This window comes from Mirounga leonina, unplaced genomic scaffold (assembly GCF_011800145.1).
Source record: "Mirounga leonina isolate KUSES-001 unplaced genomic scaffold, KU_Mleo_1.0 Mir_170, whole genome shotgun sequence".
In the NCBI taxonomy this organism is placed as follows: domain Eukaryota; kingdom Metazoa; phylum Chordata; class Mammalia; order Carnivora; family Phocidae; genus Mirounga; species Mirounga leonina.
The window spans coordinates 9,570,183-9,582,784 of record NW_023270433.1 but is presented as its reverse complement, the minus strand read 5'-3'; the positions used below and the strand labels follow the sequence as shown (position 1 = coordinate 9,582,784).

Below are 12,602 nucleotides of genomic sequence, written 5' to 3'. Positions count from 1 at the left end.
ATGTGGCTACCCAGGTGGCAGTATCCAAATGTGCTCTGATGATGACAAAGGAGGGAAATAACAATGTGGTCCTTGGAGAGCCGGGCAAGCAGTGTATGACATCAACGTGGCATCAAGCTCCAACACAAGCAAAAGGTCTGATGAGACAAAGGCTCATCTCAGGTTGCAATTCTCTGTGGAAATGGGCGGCCCAAGACCTGCTCACTTGCAGAAAATGACAAGGCACTCGGGTACCTGGGTCTCCTGGGTTTCTCCTCAGCCCCCTGGCATTATTTCCCTCGTGTTCATCCTGAGTCTTAGTCTAATCTCCTCTGAGGTCCTAACTAAACCAGACATAGGGAGAGTCGGGATTTTATCTTATTAAAATAGATATGGCTAATTTGTCTTTTCAAATTCATTTTAAATTAAATTGGATTTCCTCGGAAGGCTGCTAGGTCAGTTCCCCTGCTGCGAATGCAGGACAAAGGTTAATTGCACGCCCTTCACCAGCTCTTCTGCTCTCCTGGGCAGGCTCTGATAACCTGCCCCGGAGAGGTGGGGAAGGCTTTGGTTTATTGGGTGATAATGTTGCCATTAAAGCCATTTACCATTATGCCAAGAAACATTTTATTTTTTTTTAACTAAATAACAAGATATGATAGCAATAACAAGAATGAAATGCAATTATGTTACCAACTGATGGTTAGTTATTCTCAAGCACAAAACCCAGAGAATAGGGACTTAACCTATTTGCTTCCCTAAAAGGCCCCAACACATGCAAAAGTACATACCCTCCTACAACAAACTGTTTTCTGGTTCCAGTGTAAAATTCCATTAACATTTTCACTTAATTTATCTTATTTAAACTGTCTATGTTCATGAGAATTTAACCCAGTAATTCCCTGTTATACAAAGCATAACAAAGTATGAATATTTAAATACAATGTAAATAAAACACTTTATCAATTATATTTTTGTATTCTAAATTAGTGACTTCACTTAGCATGTCTGCCTTGCACAGCACCACACTATTTTTCAATTAAAGGTCCAGATGTTTCAAAGGCTCCAGTAGGCAACGGCAGTTATGAGAAATGCTTTATCTGCATTGTAATCATCACCACCACATCAGCTCCAGGCTGCATTAACATGCTCATGTTTTATTCGAGCTCCCTTTCTAACAGAGCAGGTAATTATACAACACAGCAGAGAAACACAAGCCTAAGAGCTGGACAATTTCCGTACAAGTATCCATCTGAGCAACACATTTTCATACATAATCTTAAAATCGGGGGGGGGGGGGCTGCTTATTAGAAACAGTGACCATTCAGAATAATTTTTTAAAAATAAGAGTGAATCACAGACATACCAAATTCGGCCTCAAATACTCTCAAAGTGCAGGATGCCTTGCACAGACACATTTATGTATACTGAAAACCAATTGGAAGTTTGTGTGTATAAAAACCACTATCATTTGTTACAATCTAAATCATTTCTACTCATTTTTAATGCCAGTGTCATCTCTTAAACAAGTCAATTCTACCTTTATTCTTTCTATCCAAAAATGACAATTCACCTGAGCTGAGACTGAGCAAGTATAGCAATTATCCCTGTACCTATTAGATAAAAAATAATACAAGGGCAGAACAAAATGCAATTCTGACTGCTGCAACAAAAATGCTACTGCATTTATTACTAAATTAAATGACTCCCTTTCCCCAAAACGGAAAAGAATACCCTATAAGAAACACTGTTATGCTTAGTAAACATAGTATAATCTAATGGGAAAATATAGTTCCTCGTTGTTAAGAAAAACTAACAAAATTCACTTTAAGTATAATTTTAAAAATTATTCTACACATTTTTTTTGTATTTTGAAATATTCCAAGAGGAGATGTCCTTGAAGATGCTATTCAAAAGATAAATGCCTTTACAAACATTAAAACCTCTGACGGGTCAAATCCTGGCAGGTAACACTTCAGCATCTGAAAGCAGACAGCTTCCATTCCTTTCTGAAGGAACCTTAGGTGGAACATTTTTAATACATCACCATGTCACTTTTTAATGTGCCCCAATCTATTAACCACATGGCAAACTAACAGGGATTTTTAAAATATGGGTTTTATGGTTTTGTGCTGGTGACTAATTAAATAAATAGCCACTGCTTCACAAATCATCCCCCTAATTAGTCTAAAACAGACACTTTGCATTCACTGGTACTGCTGCCATCTGAAGCTCACAGAAGGGCAGGAGTGGTGCGGCACGGTCGCATCTCTGCACCTTGGAGCCCGCTGTGGCAGGCTCCACGGCTGGCATCCCAGCCTGCCACCCAGAGGCAGAGGTGCCATCTCTGCAGGTGCTGCAGTCAGCTGGAATCTGATTCCAGCTGCTCAGAAAAGATGTTCTCCTTAATTATTCTCCCTCACCCTAAAGGAAACGATGGAACAACAAAGGAATAAAAGTGCAACCTCCAGCTGCAAACAGACGAGGTTTCACCAACACAGTTCCTAGACTGAGTAAGAAAGTTGGTTCTGGTTATCTAGTTTAGGAATAAGTATGCAGCTAGGTCAAACAGGCTTTCCTTAGAACTCAAAACATATCATTCTCTTAAACTCAGATATTAAGGAATTACTTCCAAATCTTATTATTTAAAAGACTGAGAAGGTCACTTTTTAAAAAGCTGATAGGAATTCAATCTAACTTGTTTTAAAATAGCATATTTTAAAAAATGGTAATTCCTCTGAAAGCAAATTAAAATTAAAGGTAATTTTTAGTGCCAGAAAAGAAAAAATCAAATGGGAATATCTCAAGAATCCAATTTTCTTCAGGAAATACATTAAGTAGTTTCTTAATCTTGGTATTTAAACTTCATTAGATAGGTTTAGAGAAAGGAAGGAAGGAAGGAAAGAAGGAAGGAAGAAAAGAGAAAGTGGGTGGGAGAAACAGAAGGAGGGAAGGAGGAATGAACAGAGGGAGGAAAGGAAGACGGAAAAGAAAAGGGGGACAGGCAGGGGGAAAGGGAATGGGCAAGGAAATGGGAAAATTCAGTAGGGATAACACACCCAAGTGTGCTACAGAGTATTCTATAGAAAGGTTGTCCTCATTTCCCCTCTAGGAGACCCTTTCTAAGAATGGGAGGAAATAGGGTATAGTAAAACAACATTTGGCCCCTCAAGCAAGATAGACTAAAGGGTCCTATGCTCTTGGCTAAATCATATAATCCTGTTCAGCCTCAGTTTCCTTCCATACTAGACAGGATTTTAGCCCCTACTCTATATAAATTATATAGGGACATTGAGATGCTGTCGCTAAAGCATCTAGCATATTCCTTACACGGAACAGATGATCAACAAATGGTGGACGTGATGGTGGCCATGAGAAATGGGTTGAAGGCAGACCCTAAGTTACTTATTTTCACCCTACAGCACCTTTGTGAAAGAGCCTACGTAAGTGCAGCCAATACTGCACATGCTATGTTCCAAATACAAAAAAGAGACAAAAGCACAAAATGTACATGAACACAGAACTACCATATATACTCACCGTATTGAACAAAACCCAAATCACCATCAACTAAGATGAAATTTAATCTTTATTGGGCACAGAGATAGGGGAGGGTGTTTCTCAGCCTGTTTATGTAGAAGAAATTGGAGGGAAAATGAATGAGCTTTCTGAGCATGTGGAGAAAAAGGAAGCCTCATGCCCTGTTGGTGGGAGTGCAAGCTGGTGCAGCCACTGTGGGAAACAGCGTGGAGGGTCTTCAAAAAGTTAAAAATAAAACTACCCTACATCCCAGCAATTGCACTACTATTTACCCAAAGAATACAAAAACACTAATTCAAAGGGATATATGCACCCCTGTGTTTATAGCAGCGTTATCTACATTATCTACAAAAGCCAAGATATGGAAACAGCCCAAGTGTCCATCAACCGATGAATGGATAAAGAAGATGTGGCGTGTGTGTGTGTGTTTGTGTGTGTGTGTTTTAAGTATATGTTAGTTGCCTTCCTATTTTGATAGGAGTAGAATTCATTGCATTCTTGAGAACTTTCACTTGTTTTTCCAGTTCATGTCTACTTACTGTCTCAGTCACTATAGTATTAGGTGAAACCAAGTGGAATTGCCATTTTTGTAGGTTATAAACCATGACTGTCAGCAGTTTCATGTGACTCAACTTAATGTAACAGAAATTATTTGAATGTCTAATATATGCCAGAGTGCCTACTATGCTAATTCATTCATTCTTCCCAGCTTCCCTATAAAATATATATTACTTTCACCGTTTTGGGAAGGAGAAACTGAGGCTCTCAGAGATGAACACACATGCCTGAATTTACACAGCTAGTAAGTAGTGAAGCCAGATTTCAAGCCAGATCTTGTTGAATCCAAAGCTCAACTGTTTTCTTTTTTTTTCAAAGTTTTTATTTTAATTCCAGGTGGTTAACATACAGTGTTATATTAGTTTTAGGTGTACAGTGTAGTGATTCAACACTTCCATACATCACCCGGTGCTCATCTTGACAAGTGCCCTCCTTAATCCCCATCACCTATTTCAGCCATTCCCCCCACCCACCTCCCCTCTGGTAACCATCAGTTTGTTCTCTATAGTTAAGAGTCTGTTTCTTGCTTTGTTTCTCTCTCTCTCTCTCTCTTTTTTCCTTTGTGCTCGTTCATTTTGTTTCTTAAATTCCACATATGTGTAAAATCATATGGTATTTGTCTTTCTCTGACTGACTTATTTGGCTTATCATAATACTCTCTAGCTCCATCTAATTCATTGCAAATGGCAAGATTTCACTCTTTTTTATTGCTGAATAATATTCCATTGTCTGTGTATGTGTTTTAAGTATCAAGCCCAACGCAGGGCTTGAACTCACGACTCATGAGATCAAAACCTGAGCTGAAATCAAGAGTTGGACACTTAACCGATTGAGCCACCCAGGCACCCCATAAGAGGGGTTTTTTAAGACTGGCTCATGATTCCAATAATATAACAGCTAATATTTATTCAATACTTACAACAGGGCAAATACTATCCCATATATTTGATGTCTATAATACTAGCTTAGGTAATCCCAGAAGAACTCAGTGAAACAGATTCAACTATTCTCCCCATTTTACAGAAGAAATGGAAGCCTAAAGAAATGAAGTAACTTGCTCAATGTCACACAGCTGGTGAAGCCACAATGTCAACCTGGAGCTAACTCCTGAGCCCAAGTTCTTACTCACCACTTAAAATTGCCTCTGAACACTGCAAAGCTGCTTGTTTTGCTTTTAATAAAATTACGGGTGGACAAGGGACTAGAATAGGCATTTCTCTAAAGAAGATATACAAATGGCCAATAAACACATGAAAAGATGCTCAACATCACTACTTAGAAGGAAAATGCAAGTAAAAACTACAATGAGATAGCAATTTACACCCATCAGGATGGCTACTATCAAAAAACCCCAGAAAACTGCAAGTTGGTGAGGATGTGGAGAAATTGGAAACCTTGTGCACTATTGGTGGAAAAGTAAAATGGTATGGAGGTTCCTCAAAAAATTAAAAATAGAATTACCAAAGGACCCAGCAATTCCTCTTCTGGGTATATATCCAAAAGAACTGAAAGCAGGGTCTTGAAGAGGTATGTGTACACTCATGTTCCCTGCAGCATTCTTCACAACAGCTAAAACATGAAAACAACCCAGGTGTCCATTGACAGATGAATGGATAAGCAAAATATGGTATATACATATGATGTAATGTTTCTCAGCCTTAAAAAGTAGGGAAATTCTACAATATGCTACAACATGGATGAAACTTGAGGATTATGCTAGGTGAAATAAACCAGTCACAAAAACACAAATATTGTATGATTCCACTTATATGAGATACTTAGAGTAGTCAAAATCACAGAGACAGAAAGTAGAATGGTAGTTGCCAGGGGCTGGGATGAAGGAGGAAAGGAGAGTTATTGTTTAATGGATATAGAGTTTCAGTTTTACAAGATGAAAAGAGTTATGGAGACGGATGGTGGTGATGATCATACAGTAGTCGCCCCTTATCAGCAGTTTCACTTTCTACAGTTTCAGTTACCTGTGGTCAACTATGATCCAAAAGCAGATGAATTCTCCTTCTGAAACACTGTCAGAAAGTAGCCTAATGCTACATCACAATGCCTATGTCACTCACCTCACTTCACCTCATCACGTAGGCTTCACATCATCACAAGAAGAGTAAGTACAATAAGATATTTTGAAAGAGAGACCATATTCACGTAACATTTTTCTTTTTTTTAGTTTTACAACTCATTTAATGGCAACTGGTAATCACCAAATTATTATTTTCGTGTTTTTTTAATCTTTTAAAGATTTTATTTATTTATTTGACAGAGAGAGAGAGAGACAGTGAGAGAGGGAACACAAGCAGGGGGAGTGGGGGAGGGAGAAGTAGGCTCCCCGCTGGGTAGGGAGCCTGACGCGGGGCTCAATCCCAGGTCCCTGGATCATGACCTGAGCCGAAGGCAGACGCTTAACGACTGAGCCACCCAGGTGCCCCCAAATTATTATTTTCAAGTTATTACACTAGCTGTGCTGTCATTTCTCCAGGATGACCAGATACCTAGAGTCACAGACATTTCCCACATATGATGCGCCATATAAATTAGACTTGGTTTATCACCAGCATTGATAAAATCAGACCTAGGGAAAGAACTAGGTCTGAGGACACATGCATGGTCTTAATAGAGCAAATGTTTAGCCTGCCCTGATTATTACAAAATCAGAACAGTGAGAATATTCATGAACTTACAGTATATTGTTATAGTTGTTCTATTTTATTATTAATGTCTCACTGTGCCTAATTTATAAATTAAACTTTATCGTAGATATGCACGTATAGGAAAAAAACATTATACATATAGGGTTCAATACTATACGCAGTTTCAGGTATCCACTGGGGGTCTTGGAACAGATGTCCTGTGGATAAGGGGGGACTACTGTATGACATTATGAATGCATTTAATATCACTGAACTGTACATTTCAAACTGGTTAAGATGGTAAAACAAAAAACAAAACCACAACTTAAAAAAAAACAACAACAAATACTGTATGGCGACAAGAAGCAAATTATTTACAAATCACTTTCTGGGCCTTCCAAAGGATGGACATATCAGAAGGGAAGCAAGCCCCAGCAGTGAGAGTATTTCATACCAGTCCCTGCAGCGACTAGGAAGATGATACATTAAAAAGCTCCACTGTAACCATGGCATTCTAGGAAACCACTTCTCCCATACCACAGTGTTATTTAAAAAGAAAAAAAATGCAGACACGCTTCGAAGTTTCCAGGAAAAGTCCTAAAGTTTTAATCAAACAGCTGCTGTGTTCCCATTATGTTATAGTCAAGCCTTTTCACTCTGTGACAAAGGCAGCAGAGCTTTTCGTTTATTTGTTCATTTATCTACTTATGTTTATGTCTTACTTCCTGAATCCTTTCATGTAAACAGTGAACAAGTCATCACAGAAAGGGAAATGGCACTGACAGTGGATGCTATGAATCCACTCCTTTTAAAAAAAGAATTCAAGTCAAGGAAATCCCCAAACACCACGCTTTCAAAGCCAGGATTGTAAAAGCAATAACATTTGCATTTAAGGCTTCCTGGAGCCGCCTCTGGCACCAAAATGCACCAAAGATAAGGAAGATGTTTGTGCTACGTTGGGAAAGTGGGAACATCAGCATTTCTGCCTTCAGCCCATTATTTCTGCTCGCCAGACAGCACCTGAGAAAGCATCGGGAGTGGTGTCTTCCACGCAGCCACTGCTCCTGTGAAGCCTGCACTCAGGGGTTTCCCTGGGGTTTCCTTTCCGACAACTGCAGCAGAGACTCTGAGAGGAGCCCAAACGAGCTGCCTTAGCCTTCCCGTAAACTGATATTTCCATAGAGGATTAAGACAAACGTTTCTAATAAGCCAATTTCCTTTACTAAAAAACTAAAGTGACATAGTAGTACCAAGAGAAATACACAAAGACAATGAATAAGACACACTTTTCTTGTCTTTGGGCATGCAAAAAGATAGAGCAAAAGGTTAGATGGAGGTGGGCTACACAATTTCCTCTTACATCTGATGCTCTACACTGGAGCCTAATGAAAAGTTATACAAGAATTTCATTGAGGCCTGCTCTACCAGGGGAAGAGGAAAAAAGTCTAAATGCTTCATATAATCTGATATATGCTGATGCTGCATGGTATATATTTCTGTATTCTTGTTTATTATAAATTTTTCTATTCAGAAGAATGCAACTATATCTCTTTTCCAATAAGGTACACTTCCAGAACTCTGGGGATGCCAAACGGTTCCTTGTTGAACTGGTGAGAATGAAAATCCCTAACTATCCTTGAGGTCCCTATAGAAGGGAACAAGCATCCTTCTCCTAAAGTAAGCTAGGCAGCTCCCTTGGGCCACAGGAAATGAGAACTCCCTCTGACCCGAAGGGGAAGGGATATATATGGTCCTGAACTAACTAAACGGTATACAAAAGAAAAAGCCAGAGTAGAGAATATCCTTACTAAATCCAAGTCTTGGAAAGCTGAGGGGAGCCAGAGGGCCTTCTTGGCTTTGGTCACCTGCCAAGCTTCATATTGCTTTTCTCATCTTCTAATACTGTGGTACCTTCCTTGCTTTTCCCTTTATGGTTGTGTCTGCCATATACCCATATTCAGTTTTACACTATTACATGTATAATGTGAGATACTTCACATTTAACACTCTGTATTAACACCTTGAACACTTCTGGAAAGAGAATGGCTAAAATTAAAAACAGCTAACATTTACTCTGTGTGTCAGGCACCAGGCTGAGCCCTTTACATATATTATCCTTTGATCCTCAAAACTGCCCTTACCCCATTTTACAGATAAATAAATATTAAGAAGTTAAAGAAATCATTAAAAGTCACACAGCTAGTGAGAGAACTCAGATGGAAACCCAGGTCCGATGGGACTCGAAAGACCACAATCTTTAACTTAACGATAATTCTCCCCAAAACCAATATATTTTTAAAGTTTTTTTTTGGAGGGGAAAAGCCTTGTATTATATTTTCATGAAATCAAGAACAATGACATATTTATGCATAAACTGTCTCTCTCTTTCTCATCCTTCTATAATACTCTTTCTTACAACAGTTAAGACAACCCATTAGAAAAAATGTTCTATTTTACTAAAGGACTTCTATTTCAGCCATATGGCAAAATATGTACCCTGACCAACACTGCACAGACTCAGAAAATCCACTGAAACCCAAAGAGAAAAAGAAAAAAAAAGGTCTGCATCTAAACATGGAACTGCACATACACGAGGCAAACACTAACCAAATGGAGCTGGTATAGCTATGTTAAGGGGGGGGAGTCACTAAAGATAGAGTCACAAATCACAAATAGTTCAATTTACCAGGAAGAAATAATTCTGAACTTGTATGAACCTACAAACATAGCCTAATATGTAAAAGAAAATCTGTCAGAACTCTAAGGGAAAATAGGCAATCTATCAACACAGTGGAAGATTCTAATGTATCTTTGTCTAATTGATAGTGCAAGCAGACAAAAAATAACAAATAAAGATACAGATTTTAACAGAAGTAACAGGCTTGACCTAAGGGACATATTTAGAATCCTGCAACCAAGAGCAGCAGTTGCTCCAGTATTCTTTCCAGATTCACAGGTAGTATTTATGAAAAGCGACCTACATTAGTGGACATAAAACCATGCTCAACAAATTTCAAATAATTGGTATCATTAGGCCATCTTCTCTAACCACAGAACAATAAAGTTAGAATCAATAACTAAAAAGCAAAATTATAAAAACCTAATAGGTTTGGAAATTTATAAACACATAAATAATTCATGTATCAAATAGGAAGTAATAGGAATTAAAAGTATCTAAGGACAGACATATCCAAAAAATGTGAGATTATGAGCTAAAGCCAAAGGCTGAAGGACCTGCACCTCCACAGCAAGTAAACACTATAATGATTCCCCCAAAGTACCTATGGCCATTTTGCAATCATACACTGACAAAGAGGAATACCAACACTTCAAGAACTGCTGGACATTGTTGAAGCTAAAAATGGACCATGGCTATACTATAGTCCCACTCAGGAGTGGCCTTAAAAGACAACAGTGATAGGGAATCTTCCCAATAGTCAGAGTTTAGGACAATGTGTTTGTTCATCTTCTTTGTGTCAAAGTGAAGGCAAGTGTCAGGAGGTTAAAATGTGTAGACTCTTGGGACCTTGGACCTCAGTAGAGTCCTCATTATCCTACCCAGTGAGAGTGGCTCACTGTGCCTAAACTGTGGTTTATGCTGAACACCTCCCTTCCTTCTAGGACTCTGGAATTTTGGTACATGCTAGGCAGAGGGCGCCCATGTGACGAGCTTCCAATAGAAACCGTGGGCACTGAGTCTCTAATAAGCTTCCCTAGGAGATAGTATTTTGCCCATGCTGACAAAACTCATTGCTGGGAGGAATTAAGCATATCCTGTGTGATGCCACTGAGAGAGGACTCTTAGAAGCATGGACCTAGACCTCATCCCATAGGCCCTTTCCCTCTGTTGATGGTACGTTGTATCCTTTTGCTATAATAAATCATAGACATGAGTCCAACTCTATGCTGAGTCCTGTAAATCCTCCTAGTAAATCACTGTCTGGGGGATTCCCAACACAGACTTGCTTTAACTTCAGCCAGTCTCTTTGTTATTGGCCTCTCCAGTGCTGGCACAATGGACACGTGAATAGAGGAGCCATGGTGGCAGAGACTGAGGCTATATATAGGCCCAGCACCATTATCTCCCACTCACCAAGGCTGACATTGCTCCTGCCTACTGTCAAATATCCAACCTGACAGCAAAATAGAAAAATGGCGAGTCCCTAATGCAGCATCATCCCTAAGAAGACCAACCAGCCATTTGGTGGCAAGCTGAATGCACTGGACCCCTTCTACTCTGAGAGTGGTTTTGGCAGAGCCCAACACTTATTCAAGTATGGGTTTGCATTTCCTGCCAGTAATGCCTCAGCTAGTACCAGTATCTCAGAGTGTCTGATCCAGCAAAGTGGTAGCCCACCTAATACTCCACCAGACTGAGAAATCCACTTTATAGCAAAGGAGATGTAACAGTAGCGTATCATACATGGTCACATCATACACCACACGACCCAAAAACATATCATACATGGTCACAGCACACACCACACGACCCAAAAGCTGTGTGTCTACAAGAGTGATTGAACAACATGTTGATGGTATAGACGGTACAGGCACTAGCTCACAGACGACACCTGTTAGGCTGGGATGCCATTTCCAGGATGCCACATATATACTAAAAATCAACAACCATTCTACGGTATTATGTCCCCAGCAGAGAAAATACATGGTTCTAGGAACCAAGAAGCAGCAGCAAGATTAGCCATTATTCCCAGTGACCCATTTGGGGAATGCTTCCCATCTCTAGAAATTAGGGCTCTGTGAATTTAGAGAACCTGGTTCCCAAAGGGAGAACACTTCCGCCAAGACACAGCAAAGTCCCACTACATGTTAAACTATGGCTGCCACTCATGCTCATTGTGTCAAGTGATATCAGGCACAAAGAAAAAGCACAATCCTGACAGGAGTTATTAATTCTCATCAGGAGAAAGCAGGGCTGCTGTTACATAACAGAGGCAAGAAGGAACACATCTGGCCAGTAAATCTTCTGGGGCATATTTTGTTCCTCTTTTGCCCAATTTTGATGGTAAATGGACAAATGAAGCAGCCACAGCCTTTGAACAGGGACTTGGATCCTCAGGGATAAGGGTCTGAGTCATCATACCATAAAAGCCATTGAGAGCAGCAGAGATGCTAATTGAGATTGAAGGGACTAAAATGGATACTTGAAGAGGTGGATGAGTTTCAGTTGTGTCCTCAGGAGCAGTTGTCCTTAGGAGCAGTTGCAGAAATGCGGACTACAGTTTATTCCACTAACCTTCCTTGTATAAGTTTCCCCAAAGAAAAGAAGCCCACCACAGATGTGAAGGAATGGCCCCCAAATTTTAAGAAACAAGTAAATACAAGTGACACCAAGGGTAGACTGGCATGGTCCCTGGCTGCACCACCCAGATGCCATCTTTAGGAATGAAGGGCATGTTCTCCAACTGCTGGGATGGCTGCTATCAGCTGCTAGTCTTTTCCTGGAATTAAACAGGCTGATAGACCACCTTGTCCAAGACCACACCCCCTTTTCAGGGCAGCTAGCATTCAATGATAAGTCACAGGCAAGGAATACAAAGGCCTGGCCTCTTATCCCATCTTATCTTATGCGGCAACCCTGAAGTGTCATCCTAATTTCAGAGTGCCCCATGGTGTCAGCACTGCAACTCCTCCTTCTACCGAATCCTGTTTCCTTCTCTTCTCCCCATAGATGTTGATCCAGAAAGCACTCTCTAATAATTAATTTCCTGCACGTGTATCTCCACTTCAGATTCTGCTTCCCATGGGACCTAACCTGCTACAACAGTTTATTAGCAAGTTCTAACAAACATTCAAAAACAGATAATGCTACTGTTACCCATATTATTCAATGGTACCGAAAAACAATAATTCCAAGGCTACCAA

At 39.9% G+C, this 12,602-nt stretch overlaps 1 protein-coding gene and 1 non-coding gene across 7 annotated transcripts in view; both read right to left on the bottom strand.

The window, feature by feature from the left end:
* The window catches only part of MAPKAP1 (MAPK associated protein 1), a 243,818-nt gene that overhangs the window by 144,705 nt on the left and 86,511 nt on the right, over positions 1-12,602 (bottom strand). The window lies entirely within an intron of this gene.
* LOC118018244 lies at positions 6,633-6,764 on the bottom strand. The gene has a single exon (XR_004681334.1). It is a non-coding gene; the product is annotated as a small nucleolar RNA SNORA72 (small nucleolar RNA).